Here is an 18864-nt window from a genome sequence, read left to right as displayed (position 1 = left end):
CCATACTTGCCTTGCAATGCACTACTAAAAGTAACCGAGTACAGCAGAAGTGGGCACTGAGGTAAAAGAAATAAAATCCAGATGTTACCAGGGCTGATCATTAACCCAAAACAAGGGAATTTTTACTGTCACTTGTAACACCCAGTAAATAACAACAGCTACATTGACACACATTACAAAAATCAAACACAGTGCTGTTAAATTGAGAGAGAGAAAAAAAAAGATTATTTGGCCAAACTTTTGTTTGGCTGTTATGAAGGATGACATAATTGTCTTGAATTTGGTCATGCAGACTTCAAAGGAGAAGTGGAGCCAGAGAACGAAGGTCAGTTTATGCAGTTTTATTATTATTCAGACATCCATTACATAAGGCTTGGATATGTAAATGTTTAGCATTCAGCATTGCAAAGATTCAGCTCCTCAACAGAAATGCTGTGATACCTTAAATGTTTGTTTTCTAGAGATTTTAGCATACATTTTTGCTTTACATACAAACACAAGTACATGGCATGTGATACATGATAATGACTGCAACAGTATGTGTAATGAAAAAAAACTTAGAGACCCAACATGGAGATTTATCTGCAAGAGTCCCCAGGTGAGAGTCCCTGTGCCCTGAACACGCCCCAGCCCCAATCCTGCCCTGGGCCATGCCCCTGAGCAGGGTGCCCAGTGCTGGCAGGTTCCAGAAGAGATCCAATGCAACCTCTGGGCAGCAGATGTACCAATGTGATGTAGATCATGCCTAGGGCTTAATGGATAAACAAAACACTCTATTCAAACAGGTTAGAGTGGCGTGGCTCAAAAATGACTTTGTCATTACAAGTAAGGACTTGGATATGCAGGAATATGTACTGATACATCTGCTACCCTGTCAGTGTCAGTGCAGCTCTCTGGGTGAGCATGCTTTGCTTTCTCTCATGGTTTCTTATCCAAGTGGTTTGTGTTAATTCACAAAGGCATGTCAAACTCCAAAAGAGCATCACCAAAAGGAGTTACACTGGCCCAGCCATAGCATATTGCCATTTACTAACGCATTGCTTATAACTAAATTTCTCCATACAGAATTTAGATTCCTCAGATTAAACTCATCCAAGGGAAAGAATCCATTGAAGGGTATAAACACCACTTCAGTCCTGCTGAAGGCCTAAATTAAGCAATACCCAAAGTTCAGTACTGGCCCTTCTCCCAGGAGTGAATTTCATCCTTGATGGTAGTTTGAACAGAGATGAAGCATTTCCTTTTCATTGCTTCTTCCCACTCTCACAACCCATAAATACTATTAACACTATCCTGATTTTCAGTGTCTTCCAAAACATAAGGTTCTGTTGCTCTTCACTAATCTTCATGTGCCATTTGCTTCTCCTCATACCTACAATGACTCCAAACAGAAGTAGGACAAGGAATTACGGCACTAAAGGGAAAATATCCTGCCTGAGTAGCTTTGTGATGCATTTCCCAGATTCTTTTTTCCAGACACTACTCTTGGTAGAAGAGGTATCAAATTGCACTGTTGACTGTAGCCATGAGCAGGGTGCATAACTGAAAGAACAAGTATTTACCTGCAGATAATCACTGGATATGCTATTCAGCCTCTGAACGGTATCCTTCACTTTTAACTCTGGCTGTTATGTCTAGAGCTTTTTGACAAACTATACTAGAAATCTCTTTCACTGCTCGGGTCACATACAAGAATGATTTACACCTCTATTTTGTACAATCTAAGTAAGGTATAGAATGTAGACTGCAGATTTAGAAAAAACTATTTCACTCATGGCAGCAACTAAATAGAAGAACAGTCAAAACATATTTCCAGACAAATAAGAATTAATGAAACCTTGCATTGCCTGGTTTTAGCTTAAAAACTTCCACTTGCTTCATTACAAGAGATTTTGGGATATTTCCTGATATATTTCTCCTATTGCTGAGTGCATTATACATTACCTAATTGTGCACTGTACATGCCATTGAGTTTAACAAATCTCTTACTTAGCCGTACCAAAGTAAATTATATATTATTCTGTATGTTAAAAAGGACATATCTGGAATTAAAAATCCTGGAGAAAAAATAATACATTGTTTTTGATAAAAACCACATGGGAGTAAATGCAGCTATTTTAAGCAGATATTTAGTACTAATTAGTTTTAAAATTACTAACATTATTTCAGTTACATTAACTATTCCTTGCCACTGTCAGGGTGTTCATGCACTACAAACTGGCTGCAAAATGGAACCTGTGCCCCGTAACAAGAATATTTCAGAAACCCAAGCTGATAAAGCTCAGCAACAAAGCGATTCACCAGCAAGAAATGGGCCAAAAGGCAAATGATGGACTTGCTCAGCTACATGAAAAAATACATCTGGGGGCTCTGATGGACTTCAGAACACTCAGTGTTGAATTCTGCAATGTATTTTCATTCTACAGAAGTTTTGAATAAATTCAAGTTTGGGAAAATAAAGCATGCACAAGTGTCACACACAGGAAATATTTACAGCGCAATTCATTTTCATACAGAACTAAAGGCAAATCTCAGCATGTTTTTCACTATTATACTGCATCCAGGTTTTTCCATTTGTCAGTGTGTTGCAAAATTTCATATTGACAACACAGGCTGCACTGCAGGAGTTGTCAGGACAGAGCTGGAGGTTTTGGCAGGTGGACCATGGATACTCAAGGCTTTTGGCATCCAGGAAGGGATGAAATGTTGCTTGGCTGTTTGGCACCTATGAGCTAGTTGAGGCTTTTGGCACTGAGGAGAGTCTGTATCACCTCTTTCCTTCTTTGTGAGTAGTAACAGAGGAAACATGGAGTTTGTGGGCATGGAGAAGAAATCGTGGTTCCCACTCTAACTACTCCAAGCAGAAAGCAACTGCATTGGTATACCTGACTCCTACAGCCATTTCTGCACCTAACAGCATTTAAGGACAGAACCTGCATGTTCCTGCTAAAAGGAATCAGCACAGAAGTACTTAAAGCACAGTTGTTCTGATGAATTTACAAAAACTCCACACAAATTCTATTCCACTCACTGCTGACAGGTTTTGATGAACCTACACCAGAATCCCAGGCTACATCTTTCTCCCATTGCTGACTTTGACAAGAGAAGCACTTGCTTCTGTCCTCTCCTCTGAACAACAGCAAACTGTTTATTTTCTTAAGCAATATTCTATAAATTACTATTTTGACAGAAAAATGTCTAGCAAAGAGGGAAACCCCTAGTAAAACTCTGGTAAGCATGTCTTGCACACACTGGTGAATTATTATATCACTGCCAATGCACCTGAAAATCAACACTGAGCTGCCCACGTCTCCATTCGTGCCTGCCCAACTAGAGCTATATCAGCCCTGCATCTGCCTCATCTGCAGTGGCAAATACCATTCCACACTCTCCAGTATTAGAACACAGACAAGATATTTGGTCCTGAGAACAGGGCCAAGCTACTGACTGACTTTGGTGCTGTTGAGGCAGCTTGTCCAAGTCTCAAATGCTTTTAGGTCCAACCATCCAGGACAGCTGACCAGGATCAAGAAAATGAAAAACTTCTCCCCGAGTTCCCAGTATTTCATTGTATTCCAAGATTTAAAAGTACATGTGAATACATAGATGAAAATATATAAATTTGAACTCTCAACACATATCCATTCCTCTGAATCTGCCACATCTGAAATGGAAACTACACTGAGAAATGCTTAGAATCACTCAGATTCCCTCCATTTCTAATTGGCCTGATAAATTAAAACTTGAAAATATGCATGTGTAGCTGGCAAAGAGCTCAAAAGCCACACACCTTGGAAAACATGCAGAGGTTCTGGAGAGAAACACAACCAAGAAAGCAAAATAAATTGTAGCACACTGCCTACTTTCTCAGTAGCCAGCCTGAGGCAAACATTTGCCAGGGCTTGGAAGAGAGATAAAGACAAAATATTAAAATAAGCAAAAAAAGAAGGAAAGGGATGCTTTAAAATGTTTATTAGAAACCTGATATTCCTTTTTAAAATATCATTGATTATATTAACACTCCCACTGAATAACTTAAGGTTTATATCCTAACATGTACAAAAATAATTTAAAATTATAATCAATTAGAAAATATTCTCCACAATATGGTATTTCAATATGTAGCCCTTGCATTTGGTTGTGGAAAGAAAACTTTGGTAAAGTCATAATGAGAACATTTTCACGTTAAAAATAGAATATGCAGTCTTAAAACTTTTTCTTTGCAGCTTTTAAGGTTACGCATTATGTCCATTTTGCAGGAGAGAACTGACCTCAGGAAGAAGAGAATAAAGTGCATTGTGAGAGCAGCTCAGCTGAGAATTGTATCTCAGTGCCCAAAGACAGATTTTCGTACCCCCTATAGAGCTCTTTCACTTCCTTTTTCCAACTACAAACATTGTCCTTTCTACTGTGGGTATTTACAGTAGGTACAAAGTGTGAAGGGGAAGACAATCTTCAAGACATTTGGATATGTCAATTATCTCTGGGCATACTTAGAAATTTGCATTAACAACATTCCATATATTTCCTGGAGTCCATAAAAAACCACTAAGAATTCCTGAAAGCTTTACTGAATGCAGATTCGAAATTTGCACCTGGATACATTGGATTTTTCCACCTTCACACAACACACCACATGTTCCTCATCCAGCACAAACAGTGTGATGGGTCAGCCAGAGTCCAATATGCAGAATTCCTCAGGTGCATAACAGAAAAAGATTCCAATTTCTTCGAAATATATCTGGCTTTTTTTTTAATTACCTTATTAAATACATTTGCAAACATCCAAATAAAGATGCTTTTAAATTACTTTACCATGCAATTTTTAAAACTGGTCTCAAAATTTGCAGGCTGCATCACTTCAGCACATGCAGTGAAAAGAGAAGAGTAACACAGATGAAAGGATAAGTGTTCTGCCTCTGAAAGCAGAGGATTTTCATCAGCTTTCACAGATCACAAAGTGGCACATTTGTGCCACTGTCAAATATGCAATATCTTTCCTGTTGAGGCTTCTTCTTTCGGATTGTTTTCCCATATTCTGATGCCATATGAAATTGCAATTATACTTCAGTAAATGTGTATTTTTCAATGCTTTTAAATCATGCTTCCCATGTGAAAAAACCATACACACCAAAAAGAAATCCTAAACATTTCTCCTAAGGGTCAGGTACCTATCACAGACTCACCTCCTCTTGATAAAATTTCTGTGCCAGTTCAGGACTTCTCATGTCCTTCCTGATGTGTTCATTTGATGGAGACCCCATTGAAGTCACCCCAGGGTAAGGAGAGCTATGACAGGAAAGCTACTAATTACTGAAGCTCTAGATTAAAACTAGCCAACAGGGCAGCAAACTCACAGTTTACTGTGGGAGAAGAGTGGCAGGGGAGAGAACAGGGTGGGAGGTCTGGTTTCCCTGCCTGCTGGTAAGAACAGAGGACAGACCCTGACACAAAGCCAGAAGGTGCCACCACAGTCACTTCCAAACTCTGCTCGTGCTGATCTGGGCTGGGCTGGGGGACTTGCCCAAATTCCCCTGCAAGGGAATGAGAGAGGCTGCTCTGCTGCCATGACATGCACACACACAGAGCATCCTCTGACCACACAGCAGATCCTCTTGCTCCCACAACATTATTAGTTACTGTGTTAAGCTGAACTTGCTAAAGGGTTGATTTTCCAAGAATCTTGTGTACAAAACTTACAGACAGGTTATGGAAAAGTAAACTAAGAGGGAGTATGGGCATTTAAAATTACTTATACGTTGCATGCTATTTCCCTCACAGTTTATAACATCATAAACGAGCTTTATCCCCTCACAATGATACATCATGTATTTAATTTAAAGCAATAGTCTAAAAGCCATCAGTTCAAAATACACAAGTCTTTGACACTTATGGACAGTACCTTTACAAACATGTTTGTGAAAGAAAATTCATCTTTTCTCTAATTGGTTACAACAATCCTTTTTCCTTTTTTAAGAAATTGTTTAGAGAATTTACAATTAAAAAAAAACACTGAAACCAATCCTTTTTCTCAGAAAAAATTACTGAACTTCTAACTTTTAAAAGGGCCTTAATACTTATATTTTGAAAATTTGTTTAAAATAATTTTCCTGACTTGAGACACTGTCTGCCAAGTTCCAGCTAGAACCAAAATTTTATGGCTAGCTGCCAAACCTAAGAATAAAAGGAGTTTATAGGGGAAATACTGACAGAAGAATAAACTGTAGCAAGAGCAGCCAGTACAGGAAAGTCTTTCTTGACCATTTTTTCTATCCATAATCTGCAGTGTTCATAACCCTGGATATTGGGATATTGCACTCCTGCCTCCTCAATTCCATGCCAGGGTTATCCTCAGTGCCAGACTGATGATTTGGTTATAGGTATTTATACCCTCTCACTGAGATAAGGCATTCAAACTCCTCCTTGTGAACAAGTGATTCAACTCATGCCTCCTGACTCACCCTGCTATTTAATACTGTATGTAGCACTTTTAATGGCAATATTTCTATAAAAATAATGCAAAGCAGATCACACACCATAAGCAGATACAGCCTGGCAACAGAACAAATGTCAAAAGGAAAAATATTAAATCCACATTGTTAGCTGACAGCAATTATAAGAATCCTAATTTTTATTTCTATAAATGTAGAACAATTACATTCATAAATTTTGAATTTCAAAGGAATTATTTTATGTTAATATATTTCTTACCCCTGATTTTTAAGGCAGATATCACTTTGTGTAGAGCCATTTTAAATTAATACTTTGAAGAAGGAGACTTATTAAGCCTATAACTGAGAAGCAGTCCGAGTGAAATTAATTCTGCCCAAAGAAACTCTAAAACTTGTCAGCCTGATCATGGTGCCTCTTTACTGTGGCATAAATCAAAATTGGCCAAATGCGTTTTCTTCTCAGAGAAAACAGTTCTTGCCTCTTTAACCATGAGTTGATCTTTGGGTGACATTAAGTAATGGTATAACCAATCCAAAATCAAAATACAATTTTAGTGTTTCTTTTTATTACCCATGCTTAACTTAGAGACAAATTTAATATTTAAGTTTGCTCAGCTCCACTGGCTCCAGCTGATTTCCTGCCCTTGAAGAACATTCATTGTTTGGAAGGGGTGGCTTTCCACAAGAGCAGCCTGACTTGGACATGTTGGGAACCTTCCACAGTGGACACCTGCACTGGTGAAATGTGTCCTTAAGCTGCTTCTGCTCTGTCAAACTGTAACTCTGGTTTGATCACTGGTTACTCACAGTCAAAGGATTGCACCAATTCTCTCATCTCAAGCTTCCTCCAGCTGTGTTCCCTCACAGACAGCAAAACACACTCAAATTATTCAGGAAGGTTTTTTTAGATAATTTTAAAAAAATAAATTAAAATCTCCTGCCTATATTTCATCTTGCAGAAGATCTCAATATGCAGAAGTTGCAAACCCAAACATCTTTTGAGGGCAGATTTTGGATATAACTTTTGCACAGGTTAAAAAAAGACAGTGTTGCTGAGAAAAAAAGAAAAGCTTCACGTGCAGAGAACAGTTTCCCAGAAATGTATTTTATGTGGGATTAAAAATGTAATATTCTCTTGTCATTCCTTTCCACTTTGAGTCAAATAAAATATAATCCACTGAAACTCATTTGATATCTGGTGAATAGTTTTTCTTTTATTGATTTTCTAACTTCCAGCTTGGGGAGAAAAAAACCTGTCAAGGGACCAGTTACAATGGCAGCAAAGGTCTAGATCCAATTCTCAAAGAAGCAAGAGAAAAAGAAAAAGCCACTGACTTCAAATAAAGGAAGATGAGGGCTTAATTATATATGTGGGGTAAGGACATATATTTCTCCATTTGGAAAAATGTTAGCACAACTGGCTTTCTCTTCTGTGTCCAAGTTCCTGGCTTTTAATTCTCCAAAGACTGAATTATCCAACAAATAGTATCCCTGGGAGAAAAAAGACAATTTCATCTATCTGGAGTTTGACTGATTTCATTCCAGATCTCTACTACTGTGTGTGTTTCACTCCAGTATCTTCAGCACTCGGCACAGGGCAACAGGCCTGGATATGGAATATCAGCACGACTCTTTCCATATCTGTTCAGTGCCAGTGTTTCCTATTATCAGTCCAATATTTTATGGATACTGTATTAGCTTCCCAGCAGTACTTTCTCAAGTTCTGTAGCCTGAAACCTCCATTAACAGATGCTAAATACAATAGTTGTTTTTCTCTTTTAGATCTTGTGAAAGACCATAAAAATGAGTGGTCAGTTTGTCCAATTTACTAAAGAAATTTTCCAAGATTTGAATGGGCAACATATAAAAACACTAAAAATACTCCTGGCAGCTCATTCATTTGGATTGTGTTCCTTCTGCCAAGCCAACTAATGAACAGTTTATTCCAAGATAGGACTTCCGCATGAATTTTTTGTAGTAAAGGTAAGAATATCTATTTATAAAATTCCCTGGTTGCTTGTATTTGAAGGGTTTGGAGAAGGGAGGATTTTTAAGGGTTTTTTTGTGGTGAGTTTGGGTTTTTTGATTATTAAAAGAGATATTAGCATTTGGACTTAAGGAAATTTTATGTAAATAAATTAACCAACAAAGCTCCTTTTAGTTTGCAATTCTGGCTTATACTCTGGTAAATGAAAGACAACCAAAATATCGCTGTCAAGCACCTAGTGAATAAAGTTTGATTTAAAACCCACTGAAATAGATGGAAAGTATCTCACTCACTCTGCTGGGGGGTTCTGTATAGGACCTACAAGATCCTCCAGAATTCCATATCAAGTACAGCCAAACTACAGATGTGAATGTGATTTTTTACACATATGGGCAGATAAAGATCAAAGAAGAGGGGAAAAATCTCCCACATACTTTTCTCCACTTTATTTCTTTTACCAGCCTCCCTTTCTCACTGTTCTGGCTATAGGACAGGTATCTGCTCAGAGTCCAGAACTGTGTTTCTTCAAATACCCTCTAAAAATGATCCACTTAAGAACACCAGCTCTTCTTTCCTCACACACATCTATTTTAAATGGTATTATTTCAACATCTTTAGTATAGCAAAGTTCCTTTTTTTTGGCATGAAAGAAAGATGTATCTTTTATGTCTTTTCCCATAACCTGTATACAAATTTATTTTGAAAGCCTGAAACTACTTTCTGCTTGTTTGCACACCTTTTTTTCCACTGCAATACATAAAGGTTTATTAATTAAGTGAAGCTTTCCAGAGAGCTGGGGAATCAATGAGGTGTGCAGTCCATCACACACAGCTAACAGATTTTATACTAGTGACCCACTGTCAGATTCCAAAAACTTTCACTGTTCCACATTTATGGAATAACTTATTTCTTTTATGCAAATAGAGCATCAAAGGATGTGTTTTTTCCTTGAGAAAAGATCTTACTCACCATTTGTCTATCTACTCAAATAACACAGTATAATCAGTTTATCATACTTATGTTGCTGAGCACAAGGGGAGATCAGCACCCAATTTTTTCCCACACTAATGCACTACATCTGTAACTAACTTCCATGTTTTTTTCCTCACGCATCATTTAACTCTGTTAAAATCTATGCAAGTAGAATCTTGCGGGTTGAAAAACAAAAACCAAGCTTCTTAGCTTTTGTAGAGATGAAAAATAGCTAATGGTAAAAATATAAATTTGGCCTGTGATCTCATTCTCCTTCCCCCTCTGTGTGCTCAAAGCCAGAGCAGCAGCTAGATAAGAATAACAGAACAATAACTGCAATGATAAGCAAATACTGGCTTGGGAAGGCTTTCAATCCTGATCAACAAATACATTTAAAAGTAAGCTAGACAACTATCGATCAGGAAAAGTTCACTTGGAAGTGATCTTGCCTTGGAACCAAGGTACAGACCATAGTTTCTTCCAGAGCAATTTTCTGTTTGATCTATACCAGACACTGCAGAAGGAGAAGAAGGGCTATGATACAGCTACTCTAAAGAAGCAATCAGGATTCAGAAAACAAAAATAAGGAAATGTCTATCACTATTTTAATCCAAACACCTTGCAATGTCTCATTTTTTGTTTAGAGACAAACATCTCTTAGCCATCTGTTATTTCCAAGATGTGTGTCCTGGTCTATGCCTGCCAGAGGGAAGTCTCTTCCAGAACACACTATTTCACAGTATCTTTCCCACTTTAGGCAGCATCCTTCAAATCATCTAACTGCTGTTGTGCTCTACTCTTCTATCACAAATCAACTCCCTGTTTCTTATTTAATACAAAAGCAGCTTGGCTTACTCAAGACCATTGTCTTCTGGAGGCTGGCTATATATCCCTATTCCCAGATGGTCTGTCTGGAAACAGATCTATCACATACCCAAAAACTACTTCTCTTCTGGGACTTCTAAGCTTGCTGATGAACTGTTCCTGCCCAATTTAGATGATTAACTTAACTCCCAAATCCTCATTTGCACTATAAATACCACCTATTGTACAGATATATTTTCTCATCCTCCTGGCCCACCGTGGATTAACAGCTTTCTTTAGAAACTTCTCATAAAACACTAGGAGGCATCATTAGCACAGACGACAGCTGCTCCACCCGCATTCATCTTCCTTTTGCATCCCCTCAGTTCTTAGTGTCTGCTCGTGGCCGTGTAGAAGCTGTGCTGTGATCTGTGTTGCATTCAAGAGCTGCCAGAGCCCCAGGGGACTCAAAAGGAGGGAAGGGGGACACCCATCTACCACCCGTCTACTTTCTAAATCTTAAGTGTTGTAGGGGCCGGTCCCTCCCCTTCCCTTCTGACACCTCTTTTTACAGCAGTCTCTGCCCTTTCGGGAGGTTGCATTCCCTTTTGTCAGGCTGTGTGTCTGGGTTGTACAAAATCACAGACCCACAGCACCACTGAGCCAAAGACATTTCCCTCGGCCTCAGCACTGTTTTTCTGTACGTTCTGGGGCACCAGGTAAAGCAGGATTAGTCCCACTGCTTTTATTTCATTTCACTCAAATAGTTTATTGCTTCTGACAACTGGGTCTCCTGCCTTTTAGACATCCATACTGCTAGAGGGACAGTTTAATACATCTATGCATCACTGGTCTGGGTCTAACAGTTATACAATCAGAATTCACTTCAGATGCCAATAAAGGGTTTTAAAAATATATCTATGAAAACATGAGAGGGAGTTTAAATCTACTTTGTGTAATTTGGCTAAAGTTAATATGCTGCAAGGAGATCTATTCATAGGCAATCCTATGGGGGGGGTTTTCGTCTAGTTCTCACTAGGGAATGTTTTGGAAGAAAAGTATAAAAAGACATTGTTTCCTTATTATATAATACTCCTGACTTATGCCAAGAATATTCTCATCGTAAGCATGTTCATAATCTCAAAGACTGACAGAGCTATTGCATTACTTGTGTCTATACAAATAATAAGCTTCTAAAAATATGATTCCTTGACAGTTTTTGAAAGGTGACTTACATAGGACTAAAAAGCTGTGTGCTTGTGTTTGCATTTCTGATTTGTAAATCCTATCCAGGAATTTAAAACAGATCTCAAGTGTTTCTTCACAAAGTGAACACAAATCTAAGTTACAGATGCATTAAGAGAAAATACACCATTGCTGGCAGATAACTGTTTAGGTGCTACCAATTGTTTCCCCAAGTAAGAGAAAGTTCCTCAGTTATTGGCAAAGCTGATCATGTTTTTAAAGGAAGTATCTTCTGAAATTGTAACCATAAAATGCTAATAAAGGGATTGACAAATAAAGGAGCACTGGAATGTACTGTTACACCAACCATATTTTGATAAAATGCATGAACATAACATCTGAAGCAGCTAATAAATTCTCTTTTGGAAAACAGGAATAAAGCATTTATTTGCTGATTTGAAAAGAAGGATGGGCTGACCAGCTCCTCTGACCTCTTGTAACAGCAGCAACAGAGATTACTTTTCCTTTACAGAGCAGCTGAACTAAAATATGTTATTTCTTCCCAGTTTTTCAGATAGGAAGAAAGAAGCACATCCAGAGTTGGACTTAAGGGACACTTTTCAATTGCACAGCTAACAGATTTTATTATATCCCAAAGCCTTAATTCAGAACACAAGCTAATAATCAAATCTCCCAGTACAGATACTTTGCATCTGTCTCTTTAATGCCACATTTTTTGCATTTACAGTTATGAACTCATTCAAATCTGCTCCTTACAAAGAAGTTTGCAATAATGAAGCATTTCACTCAAGTAACACAGATGTCAGTAAAAGACTTCAGTCCGCCAGTGCAAACTGCTTATACAAAGTCAGAGAGCTGACAATGTACCCAGAGAATGCAAAAGTACTAAATAACAAAGGCAAAAAGACAAAAAATTACTTTCCTGGTTTTCCACTACTGAATTCAAATGCCATCCTTGTCCACTACGCAGAATAGGAGGCTCAAATCATTTGAGGGAGCTTCGCAAAGGATGGATTCCTCAAGAAGACTCATGACTAAGGAAAACTGGATAGGATGTGCAGACAGTTGATAATTCTGGAGGAATGTATGGCAGTTTCAGAGAACCATATTGTGTGTTATCTTGTTACTTTAAAGGAATCCTCTTTAACTGGAAGAAAACATGTGCAGTTTGAAGGCCAGTAATGTCACTGGCAGTCAGGTTGGGTACCTGAGTGACCAGAGTTTAGAAGACACTAATGCTTTACCTGCTCTCCCATTTTAGCAATCCTCTGGAGAAGGGGCACGTTGTAGCAGAGTAAATCACTGCCTCTGCCATGCTCCTGGCTGAGTTGGACAAAGAACTAAAAGGTAGTAAAACTTCAGCTGCTTTTCCAAAACTATTTTTCCATCCCTTGAAATGCAAAAAGCTGCACACAGAGTGCAATAACTGCTCCCTCATTCAACCTCCAGGCCCAGCTGAGAACCATCTTCATGAGCAGAGAGGTCTGTGCCTGTGATCATACCACACAGTGCTCTGGTACCCCATCTGTGTTGGACAGAGCCAAAATCCCCACTCAACACTGACTGTAAACGCAGCCTGTCAGAATGTTAACCTCCCAAGTGAGAAAAGGAATTGTATTAAAAAAACCCACAGTCCTCTCTGCCAAGCAATCCCCGTAACCGGCCCAGTTACTTTGCATAAATCCCAGCAATGCAAGGGGAAAAACTCAGAAGACGGACTACGCCCTTCAGTAATTCAAAACCACAGAGCGAAGATATCCTGTTGTAACGTACATGGTATTCCAGGATTATAATTTTTGCTTTGAGCCACCTTTCAACATAGACCAAATGGAAGCAAACCTCATTCCAGAGTGTTACGAAGCCAGTTTTGTGTCTCTTACAATTATGTTTGAAACCATAATGACAGATTACAGGAAATGAATGTATGGACAGGGTGATTTATAAACACTTTTAAACAATGTAACTTTTATCAGTTCTGCTGCATCAATCAAAAATCTAGGAACAATTATTTTTTTGTATATGATACTCTCAAGAGTGGTCAGGACAGGATTTGCTGACAGCCTATCTTAAAAACAGAATTATAAATTGCATTTGCTTTCTGTGCCAAGGTAATGGTCCCACACAGATAAGGGAAATCATGTGCTTCTCACAAACAGAAGAGCATAAGCAGAGAACCAAGAAACCTTTTCTATGCACAGCAGTGGAGAGGCCGTCCTGTCAAATAAACCTGATGCCACGCTGTGATACCAGGTGTGGTTGAGAAGCTTAATCGTGGTTATAAAACAGCTCAGCTTTGCAAGGCATTTGATCTGGTACACATAACTTTAAAATCAAGATTTATAGAATCAACAGTGCATATGTTAAATGAACACAAATGTGTGGCAGATTTCAAATAACTCTCACTAGGGAATTAACAAAGGAAATTGAAGTAGGTGCAATTACTAATCAAAAAATTAAAAAAGGTAAGGTGAGCATTCAGTAGAGTAAGAATAAGAAAAAAATTACAGCTGCATTTACAGATGGTGAAACTGATTTTGAAATGCCTCTATGAACCTTTGCAATCAGAGAGAACAAAGGATTATAGCATACCAAATATCTTCCCACAAGCAAAGAACAGTTCCTGGAAGCTTATTTATAGTTGAAATTCAACAAATTCAAATGAGACACTGGGCATGCACTTTTCCTGCAAAGAGTGACAGCTTGACTTGATACAAAGGTAAACTGGATGAGTTGAATATACATAAGGTCAAAAATATCATGTGATACTGCTTTCTCTTTCAACTTCTGTGGATCTCTTACAGAAAACCAAGTCTAATGTAACCATTTTACTATGGGTAGTCCTGAGATCTAGAAAGAACCACTGAAGGAACTAAAACTGCAGTAAAGAATCTTGATCAATAGAGAGATCTGCAACACAAAGATCACTGCAGCTCCAACCACACAGCAACAAGTCACCAGTGCAGCAAGAACGTTGGTCAATGGATTACAGACTTAAGGCTTCTTTCTAGAGAACAGGAGTAATCAGAGGCTGGATCTACCAAGGTACTTTGTATACAGCAAAAAAAAAATTAGAGGAAAGGAGGAGACAGCAAAAAAATCAAACCCCACAAAACCACAGGAAAAGATTCAAAATTCATAGCTCCTAATTTCAGTGGAAGCTGAAAGGGCTTTGTACTTCTGAATATCAGATCCTATGTGTTGTATATGCAGAGACTCCAGAAAACAGCAATAAAACTGCTTGTACACATACATAACAAAAAAATCTACTTTTGCCATAAAACAAGAAAACCTCATGATCTCAGGCTGAATCACATCAGTTTCAGAAGTGAAAAAAAATGTCTTCAGAAAAACCACTTTTCAGTACAGTCTATGTCCATTACTACTGATCATCATTAACTTCTTTATCAGGGGAACTAGTGGGCCAATTAGCCCATAGGGAAAAAAAAGGAGGAAGAAAATAATCTGTTCTTCTCCAATAGCAAGAAGACAGCAGTATTTGAAGGGAGCAGTAGAGGGCACCGAAGCCCAGTAAAGCCCAAGTATCCCGGGGACGAGAGGCTGCCTATTATAGGTGACAACATCCATGCAGCGTGGACAAGTGGCTGGAACAGAAGATCTGGGATCCAGACACCTACTGCCATGCCTGAGGAGCAGCAGCTACAAGCGTTTGGATAAATAACTTCCTGACTCAGTTTCCCAACCAATAAGTGAGATTTTATGCAGCTAATCCTGACAACAAAGGCAGGTTTGTGTTTCAAAAGTTCATGTGGATGTAACAATCAGTTTAGTAAACAGACAGCTGGAGATACTCTGGCTCATAACCTTTGAGGGAAAGGTACTATTTAGACACTAAATAGAATCACTGCAATATGCTCTTTACAGCTAACATGGACAGTCCATACTGCATAATGCAAATCCTGTTGTACTTTAAGTTATTCTTTGAGTTTTACCACTTCAAACAGTCAAATCACAAGGTCTGACACATCAGGACATGAAAGCAAAGTGTGTAATACTTCCTTTGGAGAGCTGCCCAGGGGGGAGTAGCCTCATTGCTTTTCTCATTTGCCTTCAGACATGTTCCAGTAATGCTCTCTGCCTATTCCAAGATGACCATCAGCTCAAGAGGAAAATTTAACTGCAGGTGAAATGGTCAATAAGCACATAGCTGTAGAAGAAATCTGAAGAAAGCTTTCAAAAGTAACCTAGTTGGAGATCCAGAGTTTGGTTATAAACCTTAAAGAGTAATCTTCTTGTCTTCATTTTTTCTCTCCAAAGGCTGCTATCACACACAAAAAGTCAAAATGCAGGAATAGCTTGCAGTTGGACACTGCAGAGCTTTTCCACATTAAACCTACACACACACAAAAAAAAATTAAAATATGGCAATCTGTTTTAGGAGGGAAGTGGCTAATAACCTACACAAAAAAGGGTTAGAAGGAAGACAGATGTTTTTTATTTTCTTTAAACTGTTTTCAACTCTCTTTTTTATGTGCTTTTGTGACAGAAAAAAGTATTTATATTCCTAAAACGTACAGTAACCTCCCACAGAGACTGGAATCCCACCGGAAATTTCTATCAGTTTATCTGCTACCTATATTTCAGTTCCATGAACTTGATTCACTTTGGATTAATTTGCATTTTCTGAAAAAGAATTATTCTGACATTCATTTTTCAGCACTCCAATCATGGACTGCTACCCTGTAGCCAATGTGAGCAAGCTCACAAAGCTCTGGAGCGGAGCTGTTGGGCTGTGAAGAAAATACTTCTTAGATTTTATATAGTGATACAATACCAGTGTACCCATGAGTGAGGGTTGGCACACAAACAGCTGTCACTAACTTCGTTATGAGGCCTCACCAGAATGGTAGGAAAACAAGGAGATAGTAGAAATCCTTTTACACAGAAAACTCCTGGCTGTTCCGTGTTTCAGTCTTCACTAACTCCTGCTGCTGGGTCAGGAGAAGACCCAGTCCCAGCCCAAAAAAGGAGATTTCTCAGACACCATACTCAAAGGATAGCTATGTCTGCTCTCCATCAGCCACATCTTCCTCTGCAATAATAATGAGGTGAGAGAGATTTGCAGCCCCTTAGACCATACTGCTTAACCCATCTAGAGGCCTCCGGCAAACAGCACATTTTGGGGCAAACTGGGAAAGAATTAAGCAGCACAACTGTCCTGCAAGATAGTGCAAACAACTGTTTTCTCCATGTGTGAGGTAGGGACTGTAATACCCCAGTGACACTTTGCTGGGAAAGGCTCAGTAAGAAAAGCCTCTACTAATACTTCCTGTGCTTGTGCTTTGAGTCACAGATCAGAGGCTACATTGCTGAGCTGGTTTGCTGCATATTCTTTTCATTTGATAAGGGTAAACTATTCCAAAAAGTATTTGCTTTCTTACTCTGCAGACACCTAGAATATATTACCTTAGTCTCCAATCAAGGAACTGAGACATTATTGAGAGTAGCATGACTGCAGTTCAAACCCAGCATATCAGAGGGCGAGTCATCCAAAGCAGCACTCCAGAATCAAAGACTGCTTGATGACTTCCCCTTTCAGATATTCTCTTGTGGCACCAAAGATCTTGCCTTTATTTCCTCCTTACTCTCTTGCACTGAAATTATTCTAAAATCCTTGACAGAAACAGAAGGCTGCCCCACAGCCACTCACTGGGAAGACTAGGCAGCCCCTGAAGAGAATGGAATATTGGCAGATGTCAAATACCAGTATGGACAGAGACTCTCTTACAACTCAACAAAAAAATCACCTCTTGCCTTGTACATAATGGATGATGGATCGTCTTCAGAACAACGTTTAGTCCATTCTTGCTCCCTGTGGGTTCAGTGATAGAATTTATATTTGGTAAAACTGGAATAAAATTAGATTGCTATAAAGTCAACACACTGAGATGCAGTAAAACCAGTTTGTTTCTATTTGTACAGATAAAAACTGGAAACATTACATGGGGCAACACTGACACAGGTCAATGTCAGACCAGACTTCATTAATCCTGGGTGTAAACTGGAGCACAAAAAAATAGGTGGTTGTGTTTCAAACTAATGCAGAAAACATTCAGCTGCATTTCTTGTTTGTTTGGTACCTTTTAAAATTCAGAATATTAGCATCTCCTTGTCTAGAATATAACAAAGGAATACTGTGGGGTGTGGCTACATTACTCTTGCAAAAGTAGCAATATATTGTAAGAAATAAATGCGTATTTCTAGACTTGTTTGATATCAAGATGGATACACCACTGGGATCTCAGGGTTAGAAGTTATCACAAATATTTTTTCTTGGTCTCTGGTACAAGTTACAACTAAAATTGGATATGTCTTGTACATGTAGACAAATCTCTAAAGTCACCTTATGTAGTCTCCACTATCCACATATTCACATAGAGTGAGGAAAAAGGAAAAACAAATTCTATCTTGCAAAGGCCACGAAACAAACAAATGTTGCTTTATAAGCAGCATATCCACAAAATTTGAAAACAAAATTCACCAGCTTTATACCTTAAATGTCAATTATTTCCTCTTATAACAAATTCCCCTCTTCCCAACTTCAGCTGAGTTTCTGAGTCAATTTTCAAAATTCCTACTAAACTTTCTTCATTCAGATGATAAATTGTACAAATACAGTGTTCCGTTTGCACTGAAAAATCAGTTGTACAACTGCCTATGCAGTCTCTCCCTAGTTAATAAAATAAGCACACAGTAAAATCTAACCTTATTTTATTCCTGTTATACAAAGATTATCACTATTCTTCAAAGCACATTTGGGACTGCATATTTTTAAAACATACATACAGAAATAGTTAACTTCAAATCCTAAAATATTAGAGTTTATCTAAATTTTAAAAATAATTCTTTTTCAAGACTGCCTATTTCAAAGAACAGTGACTTCTATCTTTCATGGAGTAAAAATAAACCATGGACTTCAAAAAAGCCAACTGTTTTATTTCATGAACAATGACTCCAAGTCTAATCAGGTGAAAAGAGGTATTTCAGAAAGCTGCCCTGGCTTTATTCTACTTATGTACAAAAATTGCTGTGTATAAGTGGACAAATCTGGTTTTGAGCCATTTATGGAAACCCATCAGCTAAAGCCTCAACAGAATGCAAATCATCCACAAGACAGAACACCAGAAGTGGAGATATGAGATTAAAATAACAAACTGGGCTATTTCACTTGTGTGCTGTCAAATAATGCTTCTTCCAGAAGCTTGTTTAAAAGCTGTGCCCTTAAAAATTGCTCTGGGTTATGTTCCTGATTATTTTTGGCACCAAAGCCAATGTTTCTCTATATTAACTTATTAACAATGAATAGAAGTAAATCACCAAGTTAAGGGAAAGAGTTCTTACTATGTACTTTTGAAGTTTATAAACCATGCTGGTTCCTTCCCTTGGCTTCTCTCCAGAAAAATTTACTGGAGTAGCTGAACTGAT

General features: G+C 38.3%; 1 protein-coding gene across 3 annotated transcripts in view; it reads right to left on the bottom strand.

Annotated features, from left to right (window-relative positions):
• Window positions 1–18864, bottom strand: part of ADAMTSL3 (ADAMTS like 3) — a 172671-nt gene that overhangs the window by 99035 nt on the left and 54772 nt on the right. The gene's annotated exons all lie outside the window — the stretch shown is intronic.

Source organism: Pithys albifrons, chromosome 13, assembly GCF_047495875.1.
Source record: "Pithys albifrons albifrons isolate INPA30051 chromosome 13, PitAlb_v1, whole genome shotgun sequence".
NCBI lineage: Eukaryota > Metazoa > Chordata > Aves > Passeriformes > Thamnophilidae > Pithys > Pithys albifrons.
The sequence above is the reverse complement of the archived record's forward strand: the minus strand, read 5'-3'. Positions and strand labels throughout refer to the sequence as shown.